The sequence below is a fragment of the Jaculus jaculus genome, chromosome 6 (assembly GCF_020740685.1).
Source record: "Jaculus jaculus isolate mJacJac1 chromosome 6, mJacJac1.mat.Y.cur, whole genome shotgun sequence".
Taxonomy (NCBI): domain Eukaryota; kingdom Metazoa; phylum Chordata; class Mammalia; order Rodentia; family Dipodidae; genus Jaculus; species Jaculus jaculus.
Window position 1 is genome coordinate 138,191,624 of NC_059107.1, and position 8,553 is coordinate 138,200,176.

The 8,553-nt window shown below is 45.0% G+C and overlaps 1 pseudogene; it reads left to right on the forward strand.

Moving 5' to 3' along the window:
• Positions 1 to 7,580: 7,580 nt before the first annotated feature.
• On the forward strand, positions 7,581 to 8,149 carry LOC123461446 (annotated as a pseudogene).
• Positions 8,150 to 8,553: the final 404 nt, after the last annotated feature.

Genomic DNA, 8,553 nt, shown 5'->3' on the forward strand with positions numbered 1-8,553 from the left:
AACGTTTATTCCAAGTGCTAGAAACAAGGACATATGAGATCTCAGCATCTTGTCCTGCCAGGATCCGGGTGCAATAAAAGATGATTGAAGGCTTCTCTCTAGCATTATTATTTGTGAAACTATCACCAGGCCAGAATACCTCTTAGGACAACCTTGGGTGCCAGTCCTCACCTTCCACCTGGCTTGAGGCAGGGTCTCTAGCTATCTTGCAGATTTCTGTGGATTCTCCTATGTCTGCCCCGCCCCCCCCACCCACATCTCACCATATGAACACTGGGGTTGTAGATGACCCACTGGGCCATCTCCCCAGGCCCAGACTTTTTTTTTTCTTTTGAACTATTAAGACCTTGGGCCAGGGCTGGAGAGATGGCTTAGCGGTTAAGCGCTTGCCTGTGAAGCCTAAGGACTCCGGTTCGAGGCTCGGTTCCCCAGGTCCCACGTTAGCCAGATGCACAAGGGGGCGCACGCATCTGGAGTTCATTTGCAGAGGCTGGAGGCCCTGGCGCGCCCATTCCCTCTCTCTCCCTCTATCTGTCTTTCTCTCTGTGTCTGTCGCTCTCAAATAAATAAATAAGAAATTTAAAAAAAAAAAGACCTTGGGCCATATTGGAGATGGACTAAATGCATTTTGCATTATGAAATGGCCATGGGCCTTTGGGCCAGGAGAAGAATACTATGGTTTGGAGATGCAGTGCCCCCTCATGTATTGAAGGTTTGGTCTCAAGCTGATGGACCCAATCATTGAGCAGTGCTCGCCTCTTGAGAGCCCTCACCTAGGCAGTGGATTAGTCTGTTGATGGATCCATAATTTTTTAAATTATTTATTTGAGAACGACAGAGAGAGAGAGAGAGAGAGAATGGCACCCAGGACCTCCAGTCACTGCAAGCGAACTCCAGACGCGTGCGCCCCCTTGTGCATCTGGCTAACGTGGGTCCTGGGGAATCAAGCCTCAAACCAGGGTCCTTAGGCTTCATAGGCAAGCACTTAACCAATAAGCCATCTCTCCAGCCCTGGATCCATAATTTGATCGCATGACTGGAGGTGGTGGGAACTGTGGAAAACGGGACCTGAATGGTGGAAGAGAGTCACTGGGGCATGGCTCTGAAAGGTATGACTTGGCCCTCCTCTGCTCTGTTTCCTGACCACCATGAGGTGATCAGCTCTGTTGCTCTGTGCCCTTCTACCATGATGCTCTGCCCCACCACCATCCTAGAAACAGCATGGCCAGCTAACCACGATGCTGAAACCTCCTATGTGAGCAGTGTGCTTCGTTTGGTTTTGAGACAGGCTCTCCTGTGCCCCAGACTGACCACAGACTCACTTAGCCAAAGATGACTGTGAACTTCTGGTTCTCCTGCCTCTATCTCCAGAGAACTGGGATTACAAGCATGTTCACCATACCTGTTTATATATGATCATGGTGATTGAACTCAAGACTTTATACAGGGCTGGAGAGATGGCTTAGCTGTTAAGGTGCTTGCCTGCGAAGCCTAAGGACCCAGGTTCGATTCTCCAGGTCCCACGTAAGCCAGATGCACATGGTGACACATGAGTCTGGAGTTTGTTTACAGTGGCTGGAGGCCCTGGTGCACCTATTCTTTCTCTTTTTCTCTCCCTCTCTGTCTCTATCTCTAATAAATAAATAAAAAGAAAAACCTTAAGCCAGGCATAGTAGCATATGCCTTTAATCCCATCACTTGGGGGGCAGAGGTAGGAGGATCACCATGAGTTCAAGGCCACCCTAAGACTACATAGTGAATTTTAGGTCAGCCTGGGCTAGAATGAGACCCTACCTCAAAAATACAAAAAAAAAAAAAAAATTAAATAAATAAGTAAAATGAAAACTTAAAAAAAAAAAAACAAGAAAGACTTCATGAATGTGAGGCAAGCATTCTAGCAACTAAGCTACATTCCTAGCCCCTTTTACTGTGTGTGGGGGTGAATGGGTGGGTGTGGGGGTGTGTTCATACCAGCAGCACCCACAGCAACAGCAGGTGTTTTGTGGGAGGTGTGTGCATCATGAGTACAGAGGTCAGAGGAGGAAACAGGTGTCCTCTCTTATCATTCATTGTGTTGTTTCTTCAACACTGACCTTGAATGGGGGAGGGAAGAGCAAAAGGACACATGTGACATGTAACTTAGAGGGAAGATCCTTTGGGGAGAAGAACTTGAGAGAGGGGCACTTGAGGGAGGGGGAGGGAACCAACAAAAACACATGTATTTGGAAATGCCAGAAAGACTGATACTGAGATTTCTGTATGCCAAGTGAAAAAAAAAATTAAATAAGTAAATAAACCATATGAAAAAAGAAACTGAACTTGAAGCTGCTGGTTTTGGCCAGACTAGCTGACCAGTGAACCCAGCAATTCTTCTATCTCTGTCCCCCACAGGACTGAGGTTACAGATGTGTGTGACCATACCCACTTTTTTAAAAATATATTTTATTGATTTATTTGAGAGAGAGAAGGGGCACACCAGAGCCTCCAGCCACTGCAAATGAACTCCAGATGCATGCGCCCCCTTGAGCTTACGTGGGTCCTGGGGAATTGAACTGGGGTTATTTGGCTTTACAGAAAAATGCCTTAACCCCTAAGCCGTCTCTCCAGCCCCCATACCCAGGTTTTTACATGGGTGCTGGGGATCAAATTCAGGCTGTCTCAGAGACTCTCAGGCCCTCATTGCTTCCATGGCAACCACTCTTACCTGCTGGTCCATTTTCTCAGCCCCATGACTTTATTTTAGATCAATCACACGGGTGATTGAAAACTCTGGTAGCATAGATGACCAGGTCAAGAGATGCAGAATTATGGTGGCCGGAGCTTATGTACTCAGCGGAGACAAGAGAAGTGAGCCGTGGGTGAGACTAAGAGGCAGCATCATGGGTGTAGGGAAGACATAATGACAACTCCATATTTGTGGCTTGGAAAATTTGGAAAATAAAAAGGTTCTTTTATACACTGTTTCAACTTGAGTTCTGTCTCCTACGTAATATGTTCTTTAGCCATGTCTTTTTGAACTGGAACTGTGAAAAAAAAACTTAATTATTCTTTAATGTTCATGTATCACTGAGCTTAGTGCTATGAATATGATATTTGAGAAGCATTTGTCAGGTCACTGGATTGGAAATTATAAGAATTTCACATTGATATTATACCAAGATGAATTGCTTAATAGAAATCTGAGAATCTGGTGATGGGGAGACGGCTCAGTGGGTAACAGTACTTCCTGTACAAGCAGGAAGACCTGGGTCCAATCCTCAGCACTCACGGCTGCACATGCCTGTGACCCCAGTACTGAAGGGGAAGAGACAGGAGGATCACCAGGGCTCTCTGGTCAGCCAGTGTAACCAAAATCAGTGAGTCCAGGTTCCGTGAGAGGCCCTGTCTAAAGGACATAAAACGGAAGAACTCTCAATCTATTCCTCTGACTCCATACACTCCTGCATGGGATGAGCAAGCACATCTGCATACAAACGTGCACATACCACACACACATACACACATGCGTGTGCACACACACACGCATATACACTCCTCATATACACTCACATGCACATAACACACACAAAAGAATAAATCTGCTTTGTACTCTTTGGAGTTTTTAAAAAATATTTTATTTATTTATTTGACAGAGAGAAAGAGAGGGAGGGAGAGAGAGAATGGGTGTGCCAGGGCCTCCAGCCACTGCAAATGAACTCCAGATGCATGCACCCTCTTGTGCATCTGGCTTAAGTGGGACCTGGGGAATCGAACCTGGGTCCTTTGGCTTTGCAGACAAACTCCTTAACTGCTAAGCCATCCCTCCAGCCCCCCTCTTTGGAGTTTTAATTTCTATGTTATTTTAGTTTGTTTGTTTGTTTTGGTTTTTCAAGGTAGGGTCTCACTGTGGCTCAGGCTGACCCAGGAATTCACTATGGAGTCTCAGGGTGGCCTCGAACTCACAGCGATCCTCCTACCCCTGCCCCCCGAGTGCTGGGGGGAGAGGTCTATTTTGGCTCAGTATAGTTCCTGGAGGCAGGGAAGGTGTGGCAAGAGGCTCCATGGCAGTGGAAGCACATGACAACTGCTTATTCCATGGGGCTGACCAGGAAGCAGAGTGATGGGGTCGGAAGTGGGGGGGGGGGACTATAACCCCTTCGCCACACTTCCTCCAGGTTCTGCAACCTTCCAGAACATCACCTGATGGGGACCTAGCGCTCACACACATGAGCCTGGATGGGCCACTAGACAGTATCTGCCTCAGATATGTTCAAGCTGACCTGGAGAGATGGGTCAGTGGTTAAGGCACTTGCTTGCAAACACTGAAGGCCCAGGTTCAATTCCCCAGTTCCTATGTGAAGCCGAATGCACAATGTGGTACATGCATCTGGAGCTCATTTGCAGTGGCTGGAGGCCCTGGCATGCCCGTACTCACTCTGTCTCTGTCTGCCTCATGTTTTTTTTTTTTTTCTCTCTCTCTCTCTCTTTTATCTCTAATAAATAAATAATTTTTTTAAATATTCAAGCTTCTTATTTGCCTGTGGTTTTATCGTGTGGTTTGTGTCACAAAGACCTTGACATAGAAAGAGTATGGGCCTGAATTAAATATGGGCTCATTCTTTTCCTTGGACACACCAAATGTTTCTGTCTCAGGTCATTGCATGCATTGACCTTTTACATAGAACACTTGTCCCGCCCGATGTCTTCTGGGTAGTCGCCGTACTTGTCATTCAGGTTCCAGCATAAACGTTATTTCCCCCAAGAAGCTTTCCCTGATCACCTCACCTCCCACAGGTCTGCCCAGCATATTGCCCTCTTTCTGCTCTTTTTAACATTCATTTGCTGGTTTTTAATTTTTATTTATTTACTTATTTTTGGTTTTTCGAGGTAGGGTCTCACTCTAGCTCAGGCTGACCTGAATTTCACTACGTAGTCTCAGGGTAGCCTCGAACTCATGGTGATCCTTGTACCTCTGCCTCCCGAGTGCTGGGATTAAAGGTGTGCGCCACCAAGCCCGGCTCTGGTTTTTGGTTTTTTGTTGTTGTTGCTACTGTTTTTGTTTTGGGTATTTTTTTTTTTTTTTGACATTTGGCTATGGTTTAGCTTTTTTTCCTTCAAAAGACAATGTAAATTCCATAAAAGCAGCGACCTAGCCTATCTTATTTACAGCTGTAAGCCTGGAACATAACTGATACCCAATAATTAGAACACTTACTATGCAGTCACCTGTGCCAGATATTGTTGAACCCCCACACCTCTCTTTTTTAAAAATTTATTTATTTATTTTTTTAAATTTATTTATTAGATTTTTAAAATTTATTTATTAGGTTTTTTTTAAGTTATTTATTTGATTTTTCCCCCCCACACACCTCTCTTACAACATAATCACTGGAATCATTGCCATTTCACAGATGAGAAAACAGAAACCTTGAAAGGGTAGCCTGGGTGATACAGCAAGTGGACTACGGCACTGTGATTCAAAACTCCGGAGTCTGAGGTTTTTGTTGTTGTGTTTGTTTGTCTTTTTGTTTTGTTTTGTTTTGTTTTCCAAGGTAGGGTCTCACTCTAGCTCAGGCTGACCTGGAATTCATTATCTAGTCTCAGGGTGGCCTTGAACTCATGGCAATCCTCCTACCTCTGCCTCTTGAGTGCTGGGATTAAAGGCGTGCGCCACCACACCTGGCTTTTCTTTTTTAACTTTTCTTTTAAACTTTTATTTATTTGAGATAGAGAGAGGCTTCTGGCCACTGGAAATAAACTCCTGACACATGTGTCACCTGTGCATCTGGCTCACATGGGTACTAGGGAATTGAACCTGGGTCCTTAGGTTTCATAGGCAAGTGCCTTAACCACTAAGCCATCTTTCCAGCCCCTGAGATGTTTTGTTGTTGTTGTTGTTGTTGTTGTTGTTGAGATTGTTTTCTGATGCTAGGGATGGATCCTAAGGCCTCACACAGAAAGATCCAGCTCAGTACATCCTCCAGCCAAGTCCATCCACACAGGGCCATGTCAATCAGAAAAAGCCCAGGGACATGAGAGAGGCTGTGGCCTTGAACCTCTTCAATATTCTTTGTAAGGTTCTCCTTGACACCCAGCTGCAACCCTGCCATTTTGTTTCACCAGACATTCGAAATACTTCCTAATTTAGCCCATTAGTTGGCTCAGGTAGATGTCTGTTCTTTGTAACCAAAATAATTCCAACAAATGTGCTGATGACTAGGGAGAAAAAGGCATCTATTTCCATGAAATGAGAGGGGAAAATAGGGCTTATTCATAGGAAGACGCAAAGGGGACTGAGGAGGATGTTCCCAACGGGATTCACGCCTGGGCTCTGTGGCAAGAGAAGCTGAAAACAGATCATGAAGCCGCTGTTGACAAAGACTCTTCTTGGACAAGCACAGCCTCTGTGCCCATGTGACCAAGTGCCACACAACGCACGAATTAGTTACTCTCCCGTTGTTACGAACAAATATTTGACCAGAAACAACTTAAGGAAGGAAAGAGTTTATTTTGGTTTATAGTTCCAGAGGGTAGAGTCCCTCATGGTGGGGATGTATGACAGGAAGGAGAAGCCAGGGTCATGTGTCATCACATCAGCAGGGAGGAAGTAGGGAGAGCTAGAACAGCAAGTGGAGCTAAAAACCCCAAGGCCCACCCCCAGGAACATACTTCCTCCAGCAAGGCCCCACCTTCTAAAGGTTCTATAACCTTCTAGAACAGGGTCACCATCTGGGGATCAAACAGGTGAGCCTATACGGAACATGTTATATTCAAGTCCCCACAGAATAGGAACCTCTCTCTTCTATGAGGGACGTGACCCAGCGTCATCAGGAAACATGAAACATGAAAGTGCTCGGGCATTTCAGGCTGGGCTGGCTGAGGAATGCTAAAAGATGACATTCCTGGAACAGTACTCAGTATAGTAGAAATGTGCAGCCTTGAATGGCTTATTGGACAAAGGCTAAGGAGGGAGGGATGGAGGCGATCAGAGCACAGGAAGCAATTACATCATCCAGGAAGTGTAGTGGACATATTCATTTGCAGTCTGCCCTTTGAGGATTACCAATGCTAATGAGCAAGTCTTGAATGGAATACTCAGGGTTCAGAAATTTGAAGATGTAAGATAGGTTTTTATTTATTTATTTATTTGTTTATTTATTTGAGAGAAAGAGGCAGATAGAGAGTGACTGGGTGTCAGGGCCTATAGCCACCACAAACTGCAGACATATGCATCATCATGTGCATCTGGCTTACATGGGTACTGGGAAATTGAAACTGGGTCCTTAGGCTTTGCAGGCAAGCGCCTTAACCACTAAGCCAGCTCTCCAGCCCATAAGATAGATTTAACAAAAGGTGGAATAGTACAACGGATGCACCTCTGTTTCAACCTACACACTAGGGAAACATGAGGAAATTAAGTTTGTACCATTTGACTTACTTGAAAGCATAAAATAACAATATGAGTTGATTTTAACATAAATTTTATTTATAATAAATTTTATTTATAAAAAATAAATTTGGCTTTTCCGCCCGCCCCCCCCCCCAGCCCCGCTCCAGCTGCACCGTGCTCACTCCTAGCTCCTAGGCTAGCGCCGCGCCGTCTCCCTCCAGCCGCCATCATGATCATCTACCGGGACCTCATCAGCCACGAGGAGCTGTTCTCTGACATCTATAAGATCGCAGACGGCCTGTGCCTGGAGGTGGAGGGCAGGATGGTCAGTAGGACAGAGGGTGACATCGATGACTTGCTCATCGGTGGAAATGCCTCTGCTGAAGGCCCGGAGGGCGAAGGTACTGAAAGCACAGTAGTCACCAGTGTTGACATTGTCATGAACCATCACCTTCAAGAAACCAGCTTCATAAAAGAGGCCGACAAAAGTACATCACAGATTACATGACATCACTCAAAGGCAAACTTGAAGAACAGAAACCAGAAAGAGTAAAGCCTTTCATGACAGGGGCTCCGAGCAAATCAAGCACGTTCTTGCTAATTTCAATAACTACCAGTTTTTTATTGGTGAAAATATGAATCCAGATGGCATGGATGCTCTCCTGGACGACCATGAGGATGGTGTAACTCCTTTCATGATTTTCTTTAAGGATGGTTTAGAAATGGAAAAATGTTAACACATCCGCAGTCATTTGGATCTATGGCCTGTCATGGCAGCCAGCTGCTGCTTGCCATCCATACACCAGGACTAGAAGAACGGGACTGATGTCATCTTGACCTTTTATTTTGACTGACTTATTTGGAGTGGAGGCATTTTTTTTTTAAGGGAAAAAAACATGTCATGTAGGTTGTCTAAAAATAAAGTGCATTTAAACTCAAAAATAAATAAATAAATTTGTAGTTTGGAGAGATGGCTCTGCTGTTACAGGCACTTACCTGAAGTCTAACCACCCTAGTTCAATTCAACAGCTCTCTTGTAAAGCTAGATGCACAAAGTGGCACATGCATCTGGAACTTGTTTGTAGTGGTTAGAGGTCTTGGCACACTCATTCTCTCCCTCTCTCTCTTTCTTCTTGCAAATAAATAAATCATATTTTTAAGGGCTGGAGAGATGGCTTAACAGT